Below are 23,160 nucleotides of genomic sequence, written 5' to 3'. Positions count from 1 at the left end.
ACGTCAGCCTCAACGTAACAGGTTTCGAAAAGGTTTCCAATATCTACAAAGCGGCCCCGAATACGAGACAGAACATCTGGTATACATGAAGATCACGCTGGCGTATATACACCAGAGCTAAGGATGTTGCGCGAATGTGCGCGGGAAAGGAAATATCGTGGTCTTCACTTTCTCGAGCAACCATTTCTCTGATGAAATAAATGAGAGAGATATACATTCGCCGCACAGATGACCTTGAGGTGGTTTTCTGGGTCGCCCTGAGCTCGCGCGCGTGACATTTTGCGTACGAGCTCACGCGAACAATTAATTACGACGAAGCGGAGCCCATCCGCATTCCCCCTACGTGCAGCTGCTCCAATTGTTCGCATTGTTTCAACAGAGTGTAACGAAAGAGCGATGATCCGTGACTCTGAGCTGTCGGCGGACAGCTGCTTAAACTCTGTCACTGGCACACGAAGGTTAGACAGGTACAATAAAGCGTAAGAGCCTTCTAAAGCGGACGTGCCTCGAGGAAGAGCAATTATACTTTTAAGGCGAAAGCCTTAGATGCCTCATCAAACATGAAAACGCAGAGGGCATCGGCGTCCACATGCACTGATCTATGGTAACTGATCCTGGAGGCAGTGATCATGTGATGACGCCATCATATGATGACGTCACATGTAGCCGAAATGGGTGACGTTATCAAGACGTCACACGATGACGCCATCAGTCGACGTAGTCGCTTGATCAAACGTGGGCCGATCTCGGAGGTAATGCTGACAAACAACGTGAGGCGCACAATAGCTGCGATGTCTCCGATCCTGGAGGCAGTGCAAAACTACGTTAAAGGGACACTAAAGGCAAATAACAATTTATGTCAGAGTGAAAGCCCAATGTATGACAACTTCTAAAACGGCAATATTATCAACAGCAGTGCCCTACTTACCGAGAAATTAAGCTAGATGTATCAGATGATGAGCGCCACGAGTGGGACATTTTCGAAGTGATCCCGATGACGTAGGGAAGTCGGCCTACAATAAATCACTAGTAATCAAACTAGCAGCAGTAAAAAAAGAACATTCCGAGCATCAAAACACGTAATAAAATGCTGTTTGTTCGTTTCCGCTTGATTCATGGAAAACAAAACCTCCGTGGCGTTGCCATGGGGAACGGCGCGCGTGGTTCAAAGGTTCCGTTTTCGCCGAACTGCGCCGAACTGTGCCTCGCCCGTCTCAGTGGTAGTTTCGGGATCGCGTACTGCCGTGCGTGTTTTGCGCGTTCGTGAAAGTCGCTCTGACAAAGTTCGACAAAATGCCGCATGCGTGTGATATTGCCGGATGCCCGAATGGTGCACAACGCCAGTGCTGCAGCAAGGAAACCGGTGTGTCTTTTCACTGGGTGCCGCGGAATGAACCCTTACGCTCGAAGTGGCTTAGTGTCATGCCATTGCGCCAGTGTGCTAAACAGTCAAAACCTCTGCGTGTGTGCTCGCTGCACTTTCGTACTGAGGATTACGAGACCAACCGCAACTTGGTGACGGCTTTGAATGTGCCCATCCGAGCAAGTCTTTGCCGCAGCGCCGTTGTTGCTACTGTGGGCCCCGCTACTTCCGCTCGGCTGCTACTAGTGTCGGCGGCCGCGCAGTAAAAGCGGGCAACGTTGGGCACGGCAGCAGTGACGTATGAAAGTCGTATTTTCAGGCGGGAGATTTGAAGCGCGCTAACGCGATGTGGACCACTAAAAACGTGATTTTATTTCAAAATAAGCACTTCCTTGGCACAAAAGCAGCACTACGAGGTTTCTGGACCGCTATTTCAACAATCAACGTCGACTTAATATTTGCCTTTAGTGTCCCTTTAAGTGCAGAAGGCTTTCGGGGGCGTGGGGATCATAAATACAATCTACTGAGAAGAAAAAGAAGAGGAAGAAGAAGGCTTTCGCCTTCGAGTCATCTTATACGCGAATGCATAAGGTACCGTGCGACATTTGCATTCACCTCCGTATATGCAAATCAATGTTCGACCGCAGTAAAATGTATTGCACTTAATTCCGTATATTATACGTATAGTGTAATGATATCGCACCAAGTTTCAGGCGCGTACTGCACATTATACGTATATGTATACGTTGTGTTATTACGAACGTTGGACCACTGTTGTTAATTGCCCATGTGCCAACAAGCAGAGCCGGATTCGCGGCGAAATAGGGCTTGAGAAAACAAACAGATCTTATGCGCATGCATATATAATATATACCTCGTCACGCTCATATAACGCTATTGTTGAGACGTGCTCGCGCAACCACCACGGAGGCCTCCAAGCCCGACAGACAGTGCAGTTCCGCATTGGTCTTCTTTCATCCGGGATCTCATTTCGCGCGACATCTCCGATCTCCGGCAGCGAATAACAATGCGCTGTCCGCGCAAGAGTCGAAAGTTATATGCGCGCGTTATAGACGATCCGCGGTGACGCTCTTCGTGCGCGAGCGTCAAGGACTTTTTCTTATATAAGCGCGTGAGTCGTCATTACAAGAATGCCGCGACACCTGAAACTGGCAATACGCGTTTTACTTCTTTATCATTTTTTACTCCGTCAACATTGCAACGCTGCGAGACATATTAGCGCATTTTCATGCACGTCACGGTGCCCGTAACGAGAGCACCCAAGAAGAGATAACGCTATACAGTGAAGTATTACACTTTTGCGGCAAATCGTCCTCGCCCCGTTTTCGTTACGATACGATGAACGCAGTAGACAATGGAGCTGTATACGGAAAGTCTTTATCATCTGACGGCATTCACATGGTAATGAACGTACACAGGTACTCGCGTGCCACAGATGGTCAAAATTTTATCCGACCTGATATATAGTATATGGTAGCGCAGAAGATAGGATGTCGCGCTACGAAACTCAAGGACGCGGGTTCGATTCCCGGCCACGGAAGCCGCATTTCGATGGGGGCTAAAGAACAAAAAGGCACCCGCGTGTACTTAGACCTAAACGCACGTCAATGAATTCCCAGTGTCAAAATTGATCTGTACAGACCCTCACAACGGCGTGCCTCATAATCATATCGTGGTTTTGACACTTAAAAACCCCGAATCTCACTATTCGATTCTGAAACTAATGAGTAGTCCAACGCTGCGGCGAACTTCGTATTGCCTGATGGCGTTTCTGGCAGGAACCCAGAATTTGAAAACTGATGTTGATGGCGCATTAACAGTAAACACATAGAGTCCGGTGATGACAGTTCGGAGCTGTGGCGTAGCCAGGGGGGTGGTTTGTTTGGGGGGGTTCAATCGCCCCCCTCCCTTGAACTTTCTACATTTTGGTATGTATGCATATGTACATTATACACGCGCACACACGCAAACACACGCATGACCATACGTAAAGAGAAGTGGGACCACCCCCTCCTCCCGAAAAGAATGTCTGGCCGAGCCCCTGGTTCGGGCAGCGGGCTGGGATGTGTAGGAGAACGAAGACTCCACTTCATTTAGCGCCACTGATGAAAGCCGATCGTATGCATGCATGCATGTATACGCACGTGTGTGCGGACCCTGCGTTTGGCCGCGACCAAAGCAGGTGCGACGGCAAAAAGAGGGCGAAAAAAAGGAAGCCCCGCGAGAGAGACAAGAAGAAAAAAAAATAGGCACGGGGGCGCGCGCACCTGGCCCGCATTTCCTCCGTGGCTGCAGCGACAGCTGCCGCCGCCGCCTTGGTGCCGCTCCCAAGTTTTTTTGGACAGGTCTTGCGCAAGCCTGTCCAACGACAAATCTCTGACAGCGAGATACGACGAGAGGTTCACCCTCGCCGCAAGTGGCAGGCACGCCCTCCACTTTCCGGAGTGAGATGCGGCCTCCTCCATATATCAGTTCGCGAACGACGACTTTATCCGATAATTTATCAGAAATCGTGCGCACATATTAACGCGTATAGTGTGAGTGCGAATCGACGTTGTTTGCGGGAGTCTAAGATGGCTATCAAATAACCTTTATGAATCTGCAGGGCGCTAACGTAAGAAGCACCGTGTTCGTGCAAGATCAGTAAGTGCACGTGAGGACCAACAGCACGGTATATCGACGGCTACGACCACATAATATGACACGGGCTTGAGGCGACTGCTTTATGGCACTCCGGCGATAATAAACGTTACGACGTGCATCCAATCCTTAAAGTAGGCGTCAATGTCACACAGCCTGTCACAGAGCGCCTAGCCGTCAACGGAATGACGCATACCGATTAATGTTTCCATCACTTTGAATCCCACGCGTTTCTTTCTAAAAGGCGGACATTATTGCCCACACGGGCCTCGCTGGGTGACTCTCTCGGTATTCCATTATACTGAGTACAAAGTCGTCTCCGGACTTTTGCTTCGGCAATCAAGTCTTATGTGTTCATATTAATAATAATAACTGTTGGGGTCTTACGTCTCAAAACCACGATGTGATTATGAAAGACGCCGTAGTAAATAAAACGGCTCCGGAAATTTCGACCACCCGGTGTTCTCTAACGTGCACCTAAACCGAAATGAGGCCGCCGCGGTCGGGATTCGATGCCGCGACCTGCGTATCAGCAGTATATATATAAGAGTACCATAACCACTAGACAATCGCGGCGGGGTGCGTTCAAATTGGGATACTCGCAGACAGAAGATATACACGCGCGACAGCAGCATGCAGCAATCGGAGGTTGCTGACGCAGAGAGCCCTTCGTCCCGCAGCGTATACTGCCGTTGACGCGATGACTAACGCGAACTTAACATCATTAACGACACATACGCACAGGCGAACGCACGCGCGCTCGCATGGCGAAACCAGCTGAAGCGACGATAAGTCATTGCATTTACCGCCGGACGGCACCCGACGCACACTCATCGCGCCAGCTGTCTGTTGTCGCAGCACGTGTGCGCACGCTCCGCCGCGCACGACGTATACCGAGCGGGCAATCGTCACTCGTCCTTCATATAGCCGGGCTATACACGCGAGGTGTACGCACACCATACGTTCATCGTCTCACGCTGACTGAAACTCAGCACGTACATTTTACGAGCGACTTTATACGACTCGATCGAAACAAGCAAGCGGCCGTGACTTCCAAATTGGCGATTACTCCGACGGAGCTCCGCGTGGGTTCGCTGTCCTTGCAGTGAACGCACAGACATGCGCAGGGTTCAGCACGGGGGGGTGGGAGGGCAGTCGGACGCGCCGCAGAAGCAACTTGAGCGGGAAATGAGCGCTACAGATATGCGAGATATGGCGTCGGAAAGAGATGCGCGCGAGCAGAAACAACTTCACATGGGAAAATGGGTCCCGCGACTCTGCAAGGTCGACGCACGTGATTGTCGTGTCCTCTGCCTTTCTCTCGTTTCTAAACAATGCCGTAATATTGTATTCCTCTGTCGCTGTAGCGGCCTTCCCCACGGTCGTTAAGCCAACTAACAAACAATACGGCGATACAGTTTTCCACCCACGTGCATATGTATACATAGTCGCAGCGGCAAGAGATAGCGGTGGATATCAGCTCGCGTTGAGCTGTACATACACGTATGCACCCTACAGCAATAGTTTACGGTTCCACAACAAATGCGCATTTCTGCTCTATCAGTGCGTAATCTGGCCGCTAAAAGTAACGTTGGCAAAAACTAATTGTTCGAGTCAAAATTATGCCGATATGACACGAATTGCGCACACTGTAAACGAATGCGCGTGCATCACTTAACGCTACATTTTCGCGTGTCAGTCCACGAGTACTATATACATACGTGTATAGCGTGTGCATGGATGTCGGCACGACGCAGCACCGATTGCCACCGATGAAATGTCAGAGGAACAAAAGCAACGAGTTTCTCCCAGCAGCGGCACATATATGTATTAAGAGAGAAATTTCAAGTAACGCGAGCCCCCTGGCGTAACGCGACGCCCACGCGTGACCCGATTTTTAAGCGATAAGATATGCAGCGCGAACACACGAGCGCGCAATCTTGGTGGTCATGTGTATATACCACTCGAAGCACGGCGCTTCGCAGCACGTATACGTGAAGGGCAGGGTCTTCTACAAGCACTGATTCAAAAACAAATAATCGAGAGTTGTCAGGATTTATAAATCCTTCAATGAGAACAACGGAAGACGAAAGAGCAACCATCGATCATCTTTTCACCAGTACGCGTAGGTATCTATCTTACCACGTTGTATACGGTAATGATCGGATGATTTTTTCTACAGTCGCCCATGAGCTTCCCCAAAACGTTGAGTATATGCACGAACAGTGATTGGCTGAAAGCTGCAGCGCCTCGCACAGTCCAGGCCGGGACGACGAAATTAAGACGCCAGGTGTATACTGCTGCACAGTAATAACACTCGTAATTTCTGGGGTCTTAAGGGGTATTCAGACGGGGGAGGAATGCTCGGGGGAGACGGGGGGGGGGGGGGGATTGCGTATCACGTGACCGCGACGTCACGGATTAGCGAGTGGGCGTGACCCCCCCGCGCCTCCTCGGAGGAGACGGGGACGTTTTCCCCGAAAGGACAAACGATCCCCCTGCGGTGGGGGATGTGGCGGAATTTCGGGCTCTTGTTTGGCCACATTGTTGCACTTGCTCCTGCAGAGAGCGGCAGTGGGTGTCCAGTCTGCAGCTGGATGGTCGTCTGCAGCTGGATGGTCGTCTGCAGCTCGTCGTCAGCAGCTCGTCAAACGGGTGGTGCAAGCCACCAGAGTAGTCTAGTAACACTGGTCTCCCCCTCCGTTTGCCTCGTCCGTGTGAGTGGGGGGCATTTGTGGAGACTTCTCCTCGCGAGCTGACGTCACTAGGCTCCGCCTTTACCCCCCGAGCATTTCTCCCCTGTCTGAATACCCCTTTACGTGCCAAAACTACGATGCGATCTCCGGAAATTTCGACCACCTGGAGCTCTGCACACACAGTACACGGACCTCTATATCATCTCGCCTACGTCGAAATGCGACCGCCGCGGCCGGAATCGATCCCGCGACACTGCAGGGTCAGCAGCCGAGCACCGTAACCACTGCACACCGCCGAGGCGGACGACCGTTGCACAGCGGCGAGATTACAGGATACTTGGAATAGTCGCCGAATGAACGAAATACGACGCTCAAATATACATACGTAAGCTCCGAGCAGTGCGCGCGAAAGAACCTCGCATCGAGGTGCTACAGGGGACAATAGATTGAATGACGGACGTCCCTCTTAATTACTGTTCGCGTCCCCCGGCGATGTAGGGAGAGGAAGGCAGATCTGGCGTGGTCTCGCGTTCCTTCTTCTCGTTCCCTTAGTAATCCTGTCCTATATACTACTAGGAAGGGAGAAGTACGGGAGGCCCTATAGCAAAATGGGGAACAACGTGGTGACGTGTAGTAAACAAACAGAACGGAAACCGGGAAACCGTATGTGCCGACAAACTCGATTCTCGCCCCGAATTTCGGAGGGTGAGGGGGTGGAGAGAAGGGGTGCCGTTCTAACCACGAATGTGTAGAGAAAGAACCGATCGGGTTTCCAGCCGAAGCTTCATACATTATAACGTATACACACTTGCCGCCACAGTCCTGTAATCGAAATTTCTCCTCTTGTTCTACTCTCTTTCCAAGCCAAACGCGGGACGCTACGAACCCGCAGTATAGACCAAATCGAGGGAGAGTGCAGAGACGGAAGGGAGACGGGGGATTCGACCGTGATGGTAAACAGAACGGATCGCAGCGCGACGCAGCCCGCGTATATCGTCCGGGGATGGGAATCGGGGAGTGCGCACGCGCAGTCCCTCACGCGGGATCGTTTAATGTCCGACGAACAGGCATCGATTTGTCCCACGGGACGTGGCTGCGTGCCGTACACCGGATGTGGGCGCCCTATATGCTTACTGTCGCTCTCTCTCTGTCTGGTTCGTCGCTTACCTAATACAAAGCTGAACGAGTGGCAGTCTTATACATATGCAAGAACAGAACAACGACTCCCGCTCTTGATTGCATACGTACGCAGTGCATCGTATCGAATACAACCGCGTGTACGACACTTCGGTTCGGTGATTCGTGTCCCCGCGCGTTAAACACAAGCGTTGCAGTTGTAGTCTTGCTCATAAATTTAACGCGCCACAACAGCCGTATGTCAGCCTTCGTCCAGCACTTCATTATATTGAAGAGTGAAACATCGAAAAGTCCTGGACGCCTCGATCCACTTCGTGCGATCACCTCGTATATAGCATTCTCGCGACAGATAAAACGCAAACAATACGGCGCTTGTGTTGGCTTCCTTTACACTCGTTCGCTTTACGGGCCTTTCCTCCTTCCCCTCTATCTGTGTATCTGAGAGAGAAAGAGTGTGTGTGCATGCATACGACCGGAACGAAATCTCAGACCTCTCACGTCACGTATACCAGCCAATTGCAGTCAGTATGCGTGGATATATATATATATAATGCGTTGGCACTACTGCCACACTCCGGAGTTCAAACACCCGCGCGATCAGAAGTCACGAAGGCACAGTCGCTTTTGTACTGACAGAAATAGGCATTCAGTCTGGCCTGACACGAACGCATCTCCGCGTTCCTCATTCATTGAAAGCAACCCGTCGGCGTCTTGCAGCTGTGCAGAATGGCGCCGCGGGCAGAAACAAGAAGCGTCAGCAGCAGAGGCCGGGATGTCTCTACACAGCGCGCGTCGCCGAGAACATTTTGCAACACCCCCAGGATCGAAAAGACGCGGGATCACAACAGCCGCGTGCCGCTTCGCGCCGGGCTCTCCGCGATGGGGAAAGAAAAAAAAAGGCGCGTCAAACAGTTTCGTGAGCTTTGAGAAATTACACTGTGTTAGGCAAGTTTGTCCATAGCTTTACGAAATATGTGGCTCGAGGTTAAATTAGAAGTAAGAAATGATAAATGGACGGGAAGAGCGCCCCTTTCTGTTCAATTTTTATTTCTTCGGGCGATCTGAACATGCGCCCCCGCCTTTGTAAAAAAATGTTCATGAGCCAATTTGCAACTACAGCAAAAAAAAAAAAGAACGTATAGAACAGTGATCAACACGTTTCCTTCCAGTACAAGTCTGAGACTGTGATGGGTAACACACGGTCAATCAGGGTCATATATCCACCAGATGGCGACTGCGTACACGTCTCGAAACCTCGAGCACTTAGAAAAGAGAGAGGATCAATTAATTGTTTCGGGGCGACTAGAGAAACAGCTTACTTCAGGATTGCAAGATTAAAACAGCTGGCGCAGACGTTAATTGGTATACATGTTATAATAGCCTACAAGGGCAACGCGGCGTCAGTGAAGAGAAAAAAAAAAGAAAAAACGCGCTCACGCGAGACCGACTGCGCCAAGAGGCTGGATATAGAAACGCCGAAGATCGTAAAATGGTTTAAAGGCAGGCTATTCTTGTTTTTGTCCTCATTCGTGTTTTTTTTTTTTTTTTTCCAAGCTTGCCGCCGGTTTATATGACCAGCTTGCAGAAGCGAGCACAAGGACGAAGAAATATCTGGAATCTGCGTAAACATTTCATTAGCCGACAAAGCTGTTGCGCAATCGTTAAAAGATGGAGACGCAGAAATACTACTCCTTAAAAAACGACCACACAATTACTCTACAATACACGCCTTTCCATTTTCTTTTCCTCAGTCGGAATATAAATGAAAAGATCGTATTTTCTTAGTTTCCTATTATTATCTTTTTTTTTTTTTTTGCACTTCGTCCGCCATCGAAAATTAGCAGCAGAGACTGCGGGATTGAATCTGCGATCTCAATCTCAGTCCTGGTATAAACCAGAGGTCAAAATCCAGATTGCTTACACCGAGATTTTAATGTCGATGGCGTCAATCAGTGCTTAGACAATTAGACAGAGGCCGGAGCGCTAAGACTTGATCCACCACGTCACAACAGCTGTGCAGGCAACTGCGCGAAGGGAATAACGATGCTGACTTTTAAAGAGAAAGAAGAAATGCTGATGCTCCAACACAAAGACAGCGCAGATATACGCAGAGGTCGAACACCGCGCGCGTATATACGCAATCATTTACGCAACGGCACCTCGCGAAAAAAAAAAGAAAAAAAAAGCCCATCTATCGCTTGCTAAAGGTACACGTGGGCGAGAAGTCGTAGCAAACAATTTCTTTCGAGAGAGAACAGCAGAGATTCTTCGCGCGACCTATACGACGAGCTCGGTACGGGCGACGCGGCTGCAGCCTCCCGGGGATTATTGATAAGCATGTCGCAACTCTGTGCCAGTCACCCTGAGCGTTGACTCTTAGATCGGTGACCGCCATCGGAAAGTGCAAGGACCCCACCACGCTGTCTTTGCTGCAGGTGCTTAGCCCCTCGCAGGCTAGCTATATACGATGTTACCATACAGCACGTTAAAAATGCACAGTACTTACGAATTGAAACGCGGCATCTTTTTTTTTTTTTTTTTTGACGTGTAACGACTGTTATGAACAATCGCTCGTGATAACCGCGTCATGTCGCAACAAATCTGGCCGACGACGAAAGGTAATCTCGGCTCTGATGCAAGTGTTCGAGTAAAAATTACGCCGATATCGCACGAACAGTAGGACGCCGTAAAACAAAAGTACGTGCATTACTTAGCCCTAAAGTTTCGCCTTTCAATACGTGAGTACTGTATATTCAAGGGCAACGTGCTCGGGCGTTCACTTCCGGACGATACTTTCGCTTTCCCGACATTTCGAGGGAGACTCGGCCTACGAGAGCGCGGCTTTCTCGTTTTGCCCGACTCTCGTGCGCATGCGTTCAACGCCGATCCTCGCGAAACTATATTCGTTAAGTGATCGCGCGACATATATCGTTAACGCTAATCCATGTAAAAAAAAAAAAATCTACGCATGCGCAGCAGTTGCATTCCGGGACCTACACTGCGCGTCCCACTCGCCCCTACCTCCGGGAAGCAGCTTACGTCACAGACGCGTCACACACAACTCGCGAACATCGAAGTGAGAGCAGTGGGTCGACCATTTAGGGAGGCGACGTGTACCTAAATGTCCCTGTAGGTTATCCCGCATAACAGAATGGGCCGATACCGAATAAGGTTCCACGGGGTTCGCAGCACAAAACACGTCATTACAATGACCTTATTCACAATGACGCTACGGATGCGTCATCGCTTCTGCATGAGAGTCGTTTAATTCGCAGGTCGAGATATCGAATACAGGTAGTAATAGCCGATGCATAATAGGGATATACATTATTACAGCGGTCGACACACAGAGTCTCATTAATCACCTGTTTTCAGAAGCACACTTAAAGCATGATGAGAAACCGACATTCCACGCAGTTGCATTTCAAAGCATTCTTTCCGCAGTATATACACCAGACGCAAATCCTCCGCTAAACTTGTTACTGTAGCGCAATGGGGGCGAGCGCGCAGAAAGAGGGAATGAAAGAACGTGTTAGGGAAGGTACACCCCAGACAGCGTATAAGTAATAAATATTAGCTCAATCGGTTTCAAACTAGCTCAAATCTATAGCCGCGCCAAGGCGTTCTTCTAACGCTGGACCGGGCAGTGCCACGTTTAAGGCGTCTTAGCAGAACAATACATCCCTAATAAAAGGAATTCACATGCGACAGTAACGCAGAACTTTTTCGGAGCAAAACGTTACTACTAGTATTGGTGTATAGAAAGTTCAATGTTAGAACACGACGTTTTAAACGCTTCCAGAGGTGACCGCGGTTTTTTTCTTTCTTGCTCTGGTCAAACGCGCTGAAGTATTTACAGGCTCAACAATAGCGCAACGAACCACAAGCCGGTCAGCCGAACCCCGGTCGATCCGGTCAAATTTTCAGCTTCGTGTCCTTAATTATTAAGCAGTAAGAAGAAGAAGAAGAGTAACTCACGTAGGCAGCCTCCGGGAGTAGCGACCGGGGATGCCCCGTAGATCACGCCGCGCCGCGGTCAGGGACGCCCGGCGACCTTTAAAAATCCACAGAGAAGAGGCTCGGCGGGGCGACGATCGGAGAGATGCCGTGTGTCGGGAGCGCACGTAGGCAGCTGAGAGTCGACGACGCGCTGCCAGCAAGCAGCAGTCACCACGTAACAACGATCGTGACGTCAACGCGCACGCACGCACGAACAGCCGTTCATGGTATGGCGGGGAAACGCCGACGATCCGCGTGCTTTACGTAAACGCCAGCAGCTATCAGAGAGTGCGACGCCGCCGAACGGCACAGATGAGCGCGGCCGGCGTTTCGAGGGAGAACGAGCGAAGGGCAACGCGATCAGATGCTGCCGCCGGAGTGCTCGCTGTGGTGGTGCGGGCAAGCAGGAATCCACACCAATACGCGCAACCTCTAGGTGTGCAAACAGTGTTACGCGTGCAGACGCACCACCTCTCGCCTATCGAAAAGGACTCCCTCTGCAGTCGCTTATCCGGAGCTCGAAATACACGATACGCTGCTCTCTGGGACGAGCGATGAGGACAGAGCCAGACACACAAACGCGAATCGCGGCCACTCAGTCGTTAGTTGGGTCAGTCGCCCTTCGCGTGAAACGCAACGCACAACAGTCAGACGGCGGCAAATGTTCACTGCTGTTGCAACGTCGGCCCGGTTTCCTGGAGAGACGCCAGCTCTTCGCTCTCTCTCACTCGCTCAGGGACGAAAAAATATACGCAAAAACGCGCTTTCTCTGGAAACGTCAACGCTGTTTAGGAAGGTGGGTAGTGGATTTGAGCTGCGTTGAAAAGTGTTGTCGGCGCCAACGAGGGGGAAAAAATGGCGAACGTGCCAGGGACGGTTCAGAACAATAACGGTAGTAGCAAAATTATAAACGAGGCCGGCGCAATAACAAGAAACGACGAAGACGACGACAACAACGATCGGTGTTTTTCAATTGGTCTCGCTAAATTGCCGATGACAAGAAAAAAAACGATGTATTCGTCGGATGAGCGATTGTTCGGTCGCCTTCTACAGTTGGCAGTGTAGTTAGCTGACTGTCGTTTTTTTTTTCTTATTTGTACTTGATTCTTGCAGACAAATCGAACTGCCTTTCTTTTCTTTTTTTTTTCCTTTCGTGTACACACTTTCGGATTCAATCTTTTTTGCTTGCCCCAAGCTAACAAAACTGGGAAGGACTAAGCACGCAGAGCAGATCCACGTTGAATTCCACACGCGCCAGACGATGACCGACGGGGAGCAGAAGCAGACGACGCGGAGCAGACACCTGGCACGAAACGATCCCGAAATGCCGTTCGCGACACGGTTGCCGTGACAACCACATTCGGAGCACGCCGCCCGCACGGTGTCATGGTAACAGGGCCACGGGAGAAAGGAGGAACTCGGAAGCGGGAAAGGGATTTGCTCTCACCCTCAGCTCCCGAAACTGTGTTGGTAAACAACCGAGCACGGCCGCCCCTCTCAGGGCCAATTGCATCCAGCCCCTTTCACAAAACGAAAGGCGATTCCTAGCCACTCCTTCCAAATACTTATAAGGACAACGCAGTGATCGTGCGAGAATCCCACTGATATCCTCTTTTCGTTGAACACAACGGTAAAAATGATGGTCGACGTTCGCAGACTCCTCGATCCCCTACAGGAGTCAGGAAAACTTCGTTGTTTCCTTCAGAAGCGGTAAAAAGAGCGACGTAGTCGTTGAGAAGCCTGCATAGAACTGGGCAGTCGATGTGTACGCGCGCTCAAGTGCACACGCGGTTTGAACACGTCCTTCCCCGGGCGCGAGCGAATCGATACGGACGTGTGACCTCGGTGCCTTTCGGAGCGACCCACAGAGGCCAGCAGCGGACGGGAAGGAACGCAGGCCACGAAAAAAAGATATATTACTCCGAGACGGAAAGCACAGTACTTTTCACGCTGGCGCCTCAGGATGCAGACCTACTCCCGTCGCAGCTGCAGCACGAGAGCTGTCCTTTTCTCCGCCACGCAACCTCACCGAGCAGCACCGACCACACAGCTGACTGCAGCGACACACGCATACCCATGCAGCAGCGAAACCAGCTGCGCGCGCGCAAGGCGGCGACCGCACCTTCTCCTCGGGGCTGGATGGACGCAGGCGCTTTCGTAACCGCACGGTGCGTGTGTGTACAAACGAAGAATTCTTCGGCGGCGGTGAAGGAGAGGCCAGACGAAGCTCGAAACGGCAGCTTCCGTGCGGAGCTGAGAAACACTGCAACGAGCTGTATACAAACACGCACGGAGAGAAGTAATCCGTAGGAAGATGAGAAGAAAAAGGTCGATAAGCAGCGCCTCACCGAAACGGCCAGCGGGCCGAAACCGCAGCAGACGGTGAAGACGACGGCAAAACGTCGGCGGAATCCACAGTCATGCACCTAGGTTTCTTTCACACACGCGCGGGCACAGAGTCGCGGAAGGGCCAGCCGAGGAAAGATGGAATGCGACCGTCGGCGACAAGAATCCCGCAGCAGCGTACACTGCTGCACGCACAGTCGAAACACACGCACACAGTCTAGAAGAAGAGAGGCCGTGCGCGCACTGCGCTCGAGGAAGAAACGGCGGAAGTGTGTCGCCTCTCGCGCTTGCTTGGATCTCTTGCAAAGAGGTGGAGAGCGCACACAACAAAAGGCGGGCTGGGTGAGGGAGCGGCAGAAGCAGCAGCTCTCTTCGGGGTCGGATGCAGGCAGGCACGAGCAAAAAATTCACGCCCCCGCGTCGTAGGCGCAGAGAAACACACGCGGCCCGCGCGGCTGGCTGGCCCTCCCGCACCGAGCAGGCGGCCCTGCAGCAGGCTCGGTTGTCTCCTTCTGAGATTAGTTCGTGCGCTCTCCGTTTCTATTTCGGGGAGGCGCTGCCGCCGCTGCCACCGCTGGAAAAGCGCGACGCGAACGCGCCGCTTGGCAGCGGTGCGGCTGGCATCGATCCTTGAAAGGGAACGTCAGCCCCGAATAGGACGAGAATGAAGACCCCGTGGACAGTTTCCGGGTCCTCCGTTTTATCATCCGTGGGACGAATGAGTGTCCCAGTGCCTCTCCTGGGACTGAAACTTCGAAAGGAAAAATGAAGACCCGAAGAAAACCAGAGGCCTACTGTTCTGCCTGGACACCGCGGACCAAACAGAACGTCCCACGAAGAAACCAAATATCTGAAAACGCCAACGCGCTTTACTCGAAGAATGGTTAACACAAGGAAGATAACGAAAGTCAGAGTGCAAAGGGTGCGGAGGCATGACCTTCCGTAAGTGAAAGAAGAGAGAAAATTATGTAATATGCTGTACACTATAGTACAGGCCAACATACGTGCGCAGGCCGCAGAATATTTTTAAATGCGTACATACAGTAATTCATTTAGCTTCAGCGCCGCCGCTGTTTGGACCGACCGGGTACCTAACACCTACTGGACTGGATGCTGCTTAAAACCGCGAGTGACATCAAATGCACATACGCAAACATAACTACACCGGATCATCATAAATAAAAATATGTGAAACATATACCGATAGCGGGACTCCACATATCCCGTACCAAAGCCCGATGCTCTAACCACTACACACCACAGGCAGGCGGAACGAAAAACAATTGAGAATGTCCCGCGTGCAAGAAAGCGCGTTCAAACGCTTGTCGCGTTTTTTCACAACGCTGATGCAAATAATCGTTTGTACAAGCCGGTTCGTCAAACCGCTTGGCGCGTTTTCCACAGCGCTGACCTAGTGCATAAGTATTTTACGGAACACTTCATCGACCACACCTGTGAGAAACATCGATAGATTGTTTATGCTGCAGTTTTTTTTTTTTTTTTCCCGAAACACGTCGTACGTAGACTCTCATCGCAATACTGCAGTATAAGCCCCTCAAGCTGCTATACGTTATTAAACGACGAGGTGGTCGGACCCACTCCGAACACGACCGACCTATAACTGTTTGTAATCACACGGCCCAGTTACCGCGTACGACCGAAAAACATTGCCCCACTTTCCGAAACTGAGAAAATTGGCCGCGTATGCCTCGATTTGGCACCAATCTTCCTATAGTCCTCTGGTTTCGGTAAAAATGGATGCAGTATTCGAGTACGAAATTGGAAAAATACAATCACGGCCCGACCACACGAGCGCGCGTCACCGCCGCGAATAGTACGCAACTATAAACGCCGGGACAGACTGACCGGCTCCGCATTTTGCCACCTTCAGGCTAGTGGCTTCAGACTACCAGGAAACACTGAATAGAAGAGACGCCGAAGAAAAAAAGAATTGTAGATAACATTTCAAAAATAAATTGGTTCATAATCATTTCCTTTCATCCAGAACAGATGACGCGCAAGCCATAAAACGTAAAAGAAAACATTGGAGCCATGTGGAAGCCACTGCAATATGAGTTCGCCGCAGAACGAGTCACAATTTGTGAAGTTCCAATATTAGCATAGCGTTTACTCGTGGGAAATGAATGGCACGCTGCACCGCGAAACAACAACAAAAAGTAGACAACTCAATCATAGAGACCGGCTGAAGCACTGGCGTAGCCGGAAGGGGGGGGGGGGGGGTTCAAGTCACCCCCCTCCCTCCCCGAAAATTTTCAATTTTGCATGTGTATGTATACAGACACACAAACAAACGCACGCACGAACATAAAGCATGGTTGAACCCTCCTCCCTCCCCGAAAATTTCTGGCTACGCTACTGGAATGAAGAAATTGCTGGTTGTTAGAGGATATATCGAGCAATAGCCGACAGTTAGCCAACGCTGGTGGCACGCTATATCATATCCTTGTGATCTGGCGGCGGCTCAGGCCACCTATAGCCGCAATACTAACTACATCTAGTGAAGGACTGAATTTCACTCCTGGCTCGATTTTAGCGACCGTTGCTACGGCGCGCTGCCAGAGCCGATCGCGGAGGCCACGGAAAATACCGCCTTCATTGCAACGTGTTACAGAAAGTGGGTGAAAGAGATTCGGAATGAAATAGTCCTAAGAAAAGAGAGAGAAACAAATAAATCGGAGGAAACCCTAATCCTTGACTTAGGTATTTAGTAGTGGAACTCGCACGTCGGCGTCCGTGCGCCCTGCTGTATTCCTCGAATGAACTTTGCGTTTCTTCGCGCTGCCGAAGCTGATCTCAGAGGCCACGCAGAAAGAGGCGCGTGGTTGTGATCTGCTCCGCCAGGAGCCGCAACGTTCCCAGCTGGTCTAGGGAGCCTTCATGTGCGCGCCTCCGGCACGGAAGCGCGCACATGAAGGCTCCCTAAGTTGGTCACGAGAAAACCGTCTGCTCTTTCAATGAACTCGTTCAGCTTAATTTTCGTTAAATATCCGGACAATTAATGGAGCTTTATGTTAAGTAAACTTATGCTCCGATTTCATATGTATCCATGTAACTCTCAACTTGAACCGGAAGCATCGATTTCGCGCCAGTATATTTTTTTAAGACTTTTTTTTTAATATTCGGAAAACCTGAGATAGGTGCTTGGAAGAGAAACAAGCGCGTCCCTCGATGCTCACGCCAATAAAATCTCGCCAACCTATAACAGCTTTAGGGCTGCTGCAAAAATTAATTAGCACAGGCTTCTCACACAAAGGCTCCTTGGATGAAACTCGAAACTGCGTCATTCTCTCTGTTGATTTATCTTAAGATAAATCAACTGAGAGAATGATGCAGTTTCGCACAGAAAGTTTCGAAGAAGGAAGAAAGAAACACATCGATCGTGAATCGATCCTATTGAAACGCCCAACTTGCATCTCCAAGTGACTTATTATTACTGCGACCTAGATCGTGAAGATAAACGGGTTCTGCTTCCTCTTTCCAAAACGACTACTCGTTTTGCACATGTGTTGCTATTATTATTATTATTATTATTATTATTATTAGTGTTATTATTATTATTATTATTATTATTATTATTATTATTATTATTATATTATTATTATTATTATTATTATTATTATTATTATTATTATTATTTAGCGGTGGCAATTAAAACGAGGTGGGCAAGTTAGAGCATTCTCGTTCGGTCGGCACAGACAAATTTCTGGAAAAGGTCTTTGCTCTGCCGAAGGGCAGTGACCTCTTCCTGGCTGGTGATCACATTGATGATGATACTGCGTACTTCTTTTTTTTAAATGCGAAGCATTTCTTAGCGAACCTCTGGTACTTTGAGCGTTTCTATCTACGTATCTATCTATCTATCTATCTATCTATCTAGCCGCCTACGTCTAGGTGCTCTCATGATCGCCTCCTTAACTTGGTGAAGACTAAAATTGGCATGGGATGGTAAGAGGTTTTGACGAATATGATTGTCGGGTCATGACATGAATAACGAGAAAATCCTGTCGGGTACGTCGTCAAACCCTTTCCACTAGACACGTGTGGCACATACCCGTTTACCACGGGCCGCGGTGTACGGGTATGCGCCACAGGTGATTGACAGTTTATATCTACCCAGGAACGGCGAGAACAGACATTGTTAACTTAAATGCTAGAGCGTTAAGGAAAACCAACATCGGCAGCGTTGACTCAACGAATGCAAAGAATGAAAATTACGATCCCAGCAGGAATCGAACCCAAGCATTCTGCGTGGCAATCAGGTATTCTACCACTGAGCCACGCCAGGTTGGAAAAACCGCCTACGCAGGCGTAATAACGGTGCGACGTCAATTGTGGTTGTGGTGCTGGCTATCTAATTTTACAAGAAACCAATAAACACTACATGATACTCCTACGATGTTTACTCTTACGATACAGGCGTCATATCACATTAACGTCTGTTGTTTCAGTGCTGGCTCCGCTTTTATAGCAGTCTATTAAACATTAGGTCTGTATTCCTATGATTCAGCAACCCTTATGAAAATGAGTCTTGAGTGTCTAGTGTCGACTAGGTGCGCTCCTAATGAGTCACTAGACAGACATTAGACACGCGAAGCCTAATGTCGTTTAACATTAAGTGACATCGGAGAGTCAAATGACCATGTGCACTTTAATTTCTGGTGACTGAAGTGTTCAGACTTTCAGTTGCGTTCCTACTGTCAAAACGCGCATCACAACAAAGAAGTTAAATAGCCTTACTCGCCACCGTAAAATCAGTGTATCACAATAGACAAGTTCGTCTTTCAGAGACTACAAGCAATAAACAATTTGTGTTGCAATGTACACAAATATCGTGTTTCAGTAGAATGCGTAAATATTTTACATATATCGCCCATGCACCGGCGATCGAAGAATTGCTGACGACCGCAGCAATGTTCATTATATTACCTGCCGTATAATAGAAGTAAGCATTTCCTTATTTTTTAAAAGGCATGAGTCCGATCACATATGCAAATATGAACAGATATGATCAAGTGACACTGCGAACACTCGCTCAGGGGCCCGTGTTGCCCATTGTCCAGTAGAAATTAACGGAGGAGAGTGGGGATTACCGCACGGCGTCGCGAAGGATTTTGGGGGGGCGGAGAAGAATTGGAACTGTGGACAATGGGTGACGTACAGAAAAAAAGTTCGTTATTGTTGTGATAAAAATTAGGGACTGTTCTTATGCATGGTGCACTTACATATATGTCCAAAACAGAATGTTGTTGGTTGCAAAGATACGCGGACAAGCGTTTTTCCCAACCTCAAACTACTGTCTCTATCTCTCCTCGCTGTTGCAACGCTGGTCAGAAGCAGCCGACAACCAAAGTTCGATTTGGCCCAACGTCGCGTACATCCTTCTCCCGCCCGCCTCCTCGTAATGTCGTCTCCACGCGACTCTCTTCCGTTCTCCACGGCGTCAACTCCTCTCTCCCTTCACTCCTTCCTTGTCCCATTCACCTCCTCTGTGTGCAACGTTGGGTGTCGCCTATCACACCCTACCCATTCCCTCCTCCTATCATAATCCCTACCTTTTTTCTATCCACGGGAGAGGGCAAGTAACTTGAAACAAAAAAGCGTTTCTTTTGACAAAACAAAATGTATAGTTTGTATAACAAAATCGAACAGCCATAACCACATCCAACATGCACACACGGGTTTAAAAAAGCCATACACTTTTTTTTTATGTACAGTGACAAATAAAAACAACAACATTGCTTATTTTCTACGGAGCGCTGTTTGAAGAGAGGGTCAGCGCGCACCAAGGAGATATTTATATTTGTTTTGATTTATGCAGCGTCAATTCGCGTTTTTGCACTTGTGAAAACGTCGCACCTTTTACGTGCGCCTCACAGTCAAAATAGCGCCTTCGTCTTCAAGTGAGCGCTCGTCACCCTCCACCTTTCCCGACGACTCGCCTAGGGAGCTTCTGACGAATTTCACTAGCAAATGGCTGTATAAGCCTGAGACGGCCGCTCGAACAATGAAATGGCCGTCACATGAGGTACGGAAGGTTCACAAACCAAAACTAAATTCGAAACGCGCGCCGAACCGGACTATTTCGCGGAGCAGTACATGTGCAGTAGCTCCGCCCCCGTAGCCTTCCCTTCATTGCCAAGAAAAGTTGTCCTTGGTGGGGGCGCTTTAGTTGTTTGACGGGTGCGCGATGCGCGCGGTTTGTGTGTGTGTGTGCCATGCTGTGTTCTGCAATGCTTCGTTACCACGTTTATCGATTATGCACGTTGGTTACTTGATTCAATGTCAAGTGTACCTTCCAAGACGATCTAGGTCCTAGTCTCGTGACTGAAGGCGAGTGCGGACGTACAGCAGCCTTTTGACAAGACTGTCGCCGAGTGTACGGTACATTGTGGACTGTAAAGCTGAAGAGTGCACAGTGGATGCCTGATTTTGGTAAGTTCTAGAATATTTCTGAATTACACAGCTAGGTTACTTCATTACATGACGTCTTTTACGCAGGAACCGAGTGTGATCGTATGGGCGGTGTGTTCACTCTGCGGGGATGATGGCCAGAGGAAGGATGATAGACAGGCATGTTTTACGCTATGCTCAATGCTTTCTGTGCACTTTATACGGTTGTATGAAGCACTCACCATGTGCGTTCACTACCTACAACTGCAACGGGTGGATGAAGGCGCGTTGCTTTGCTCGATACTCCGCTCGCTTCTGTAACGCAAGCGTTTCTTGTCATGGCGCTCTTCTTCCTTGGCTGTTTTTCGATTCCAAGAATGCCTGTCGCTCGGCCCGCCCGCTTCCCGCTGCTGCTTCTCTTCTCGGGAACTGGTTGACCTTGGGGACGCCTGCGCGAATGTATGTGTCGCAGGGAGGGCAACACTTCGCCCTTTTGGGCGTAGGGGACCGGAGGGGGGAGGTGAGGTAGGAGGGAAGGACTGAGAGCATGGCTCTTTCCCGGAGAGGGGACAGGTCGCGACCGAGGAGAGAGAGAAAGTGGCCCGCTCTTGGCATTCCGCCGCTCAGAAGCGATCGTAAACCGAAGGAAGAATAATTTGCAAGATTTTTTGTATCCGAGTTGTGATTCTGTAAATAAACTTCTTAGCGTCGTCGAAAGTTATTGAAATCGACTACAGCTGTATACTGCACGAGATCATCGCCTGAAGCTACTTGTACGATGGCTTATCACTTCGGAAATAGAACTGCTTTAAACATAACGTTCATCGCCTAGCCTTCTCATGATGCAGGTACAAATGAAGTAACTTTTCAGGAAACTCAGTAATAATTGGCATGTAGTACGCGGGGAGGAAGATATAAAAACACGCTGCGGCTGCACATGCGCGCGCGGTGCTCTTCAGTGGCGTGTGTTTGTGGCTTTCTCCGCCACTACTGCACCGCGCTTGTTTTTGTTAGAAGTTAGTTGCACTATGGTTAGGATTTTAATCTGACTGTGCAAGGTCGTTGCTACGAGAAACGAACTTGCGTTGGGTGAACCCACTTGAAGATAATACAAGTCAGTGAATTACGTTATATTCTGGTACTAACGCCATGTGTACAGTAATTGAAAGAGCACAAGATGTCTATAATTATCAATTCTAGACAAATATGCCAGTTGCGTTTGGCAAGGTGCCCTTTGTTGCAATATTTGTGTTTGAGAAAAATGATGTGAAATATTTTTCCCGTCGTTATATTGTTTCCTGAAATGCGATATAAGATGCAATTTTGACTAACTCTAACTTCACAAAAGTGCTTTTTGTCAACTACCTGCACGGGGCCTTGGCAGTACATCTAAGTGTTCTAAGGTGCACGATGTGTTGGATAAAGTTTTCTTTGCAACTCTTATATATTTACTGCGATCTTTTGTGCAGGATACACATGCATGGATACACATACATGGATTCCCTACAAGGACCCTGCGTATCAAAAGCAATCTGTCATCAGTGTTAAGTAGACAGATTAAACGAAACGAAGATATGACAGGTGTACACCATATTTTTTCTTTCATTTAACCTCTGCATGTTTCCCAGTCAATAAATGTTTTTATCCATTTTCTTTTGTTGAGAAATGTCTTTGTACAGCACAAGTGTCGTAGAAGGTGCATACATGCACTTTTGTATGATGCTTGGCTGCATGTGTATCAACCAGCAAACACATTGTCAGGCACAACTGAATATGTGATTCCGTACTATCATCCGGACATATCATAAATCTTATCATAGTTCTGTTTCAGGAATGTTATGAATGTCATTGGCCACGAAGCACAAGCTTGGCCGAGGGTCATTGCAAACAGGATGTTTCATACTCACAAGAAAGTCACTCATAAGGACACATTAGAATGACGGTGGCCAATATGTTTTTGAATGACATTATGAGTACATTAAAACAATTTCTGAAGAATACATTAGAGAATCAAATGAGTGTTGATGTCAAAGGTCGGTTCATGCTCACTAGACTATCACATGTTAATACGCATCGGGACTATCACATGTTAATCCGCATCAGACTATCACATGTTAATACGCATCAGAATGATCGGCCAATATGTTTTTGAATGGCATTTCAATACATTACAAAATTTCTAAAGGGACACATTAGAGCGTCAAATGACTGAATGTCAAAGTCATATAGACTTTCTTTTTTGAACTCGTCTCACATTTCATAAGGGAAGCGATATTGAAGCTTGCTCGACCCCGGAGGAATACATTAACGAAAGTTACATATGATATCCACATCACCGCACCGTAAAGTGCACTTAGTCCCGCCAGAACGACGCAGGTTCCCTCTTCATTTCTTACGAGGCTGGGCGATGGCCTCAATGCTGACCGAGGATGATGCCAGATTGATTGACAGCCGCTTTGTAGACTAGCTACGTAGGCCACATACGCCCATGTAGTCTACAAAAAACGACAAACACCATCCACTGATGTTGGTCTACGTAGCACTATC

At 49.0% G+C, this 23,160-nt stretch overlaps 1 protein-coding gene across 9 annotated transcripts in view; it reads right to left on the bottom strand.

Moving 5' to 3' along the window:
- Positions 1-23,160, bottom strand: part of LOC119387910 (lysine-specific demethylase 6A) — a 218,751-nt gene that overhangs the window by 97,953 nt on the left and 97,638 nt on the right. Inside the window, exon 1 of one of the 9 annotated variants that reach the window (XM_037655480.2) lies at positions 11,836-12,080. The exons of 7 other annotated variants lie outside the window; for them this stretch is intronic. The gene's annotated coding sequence lies outside the window, so the exon portion shown is untranslated. Of the gene's footprint in view, positions 1-11,831; positions 12,081-23,160 lie in introns of those variants that run through there. One more of the 9 variants, XM_049413740.1, reaches the window with a different exon arrangement.

This window comes from Rhipicephalus sanguineus, chromosome 3 (genome assembly GCF_013339695.2).
Source record: "Rhipicephalus sanguineus isolate Rsan-2018 chromosome 3, BIME_Rsan_1.4, whole genome shotgun sequence".
Classification (NCBI taxonomy): domain Eukaryota; kingdom Metazoa; phylum Arthropoda; class Arachnida; order Ixodida; family Ixodidae; genus Rhipicephalus; species Rhipicephalus sanguineus.
This window is presented reverse-complemented; position numbering and strand designations above follow the sequence as displayed.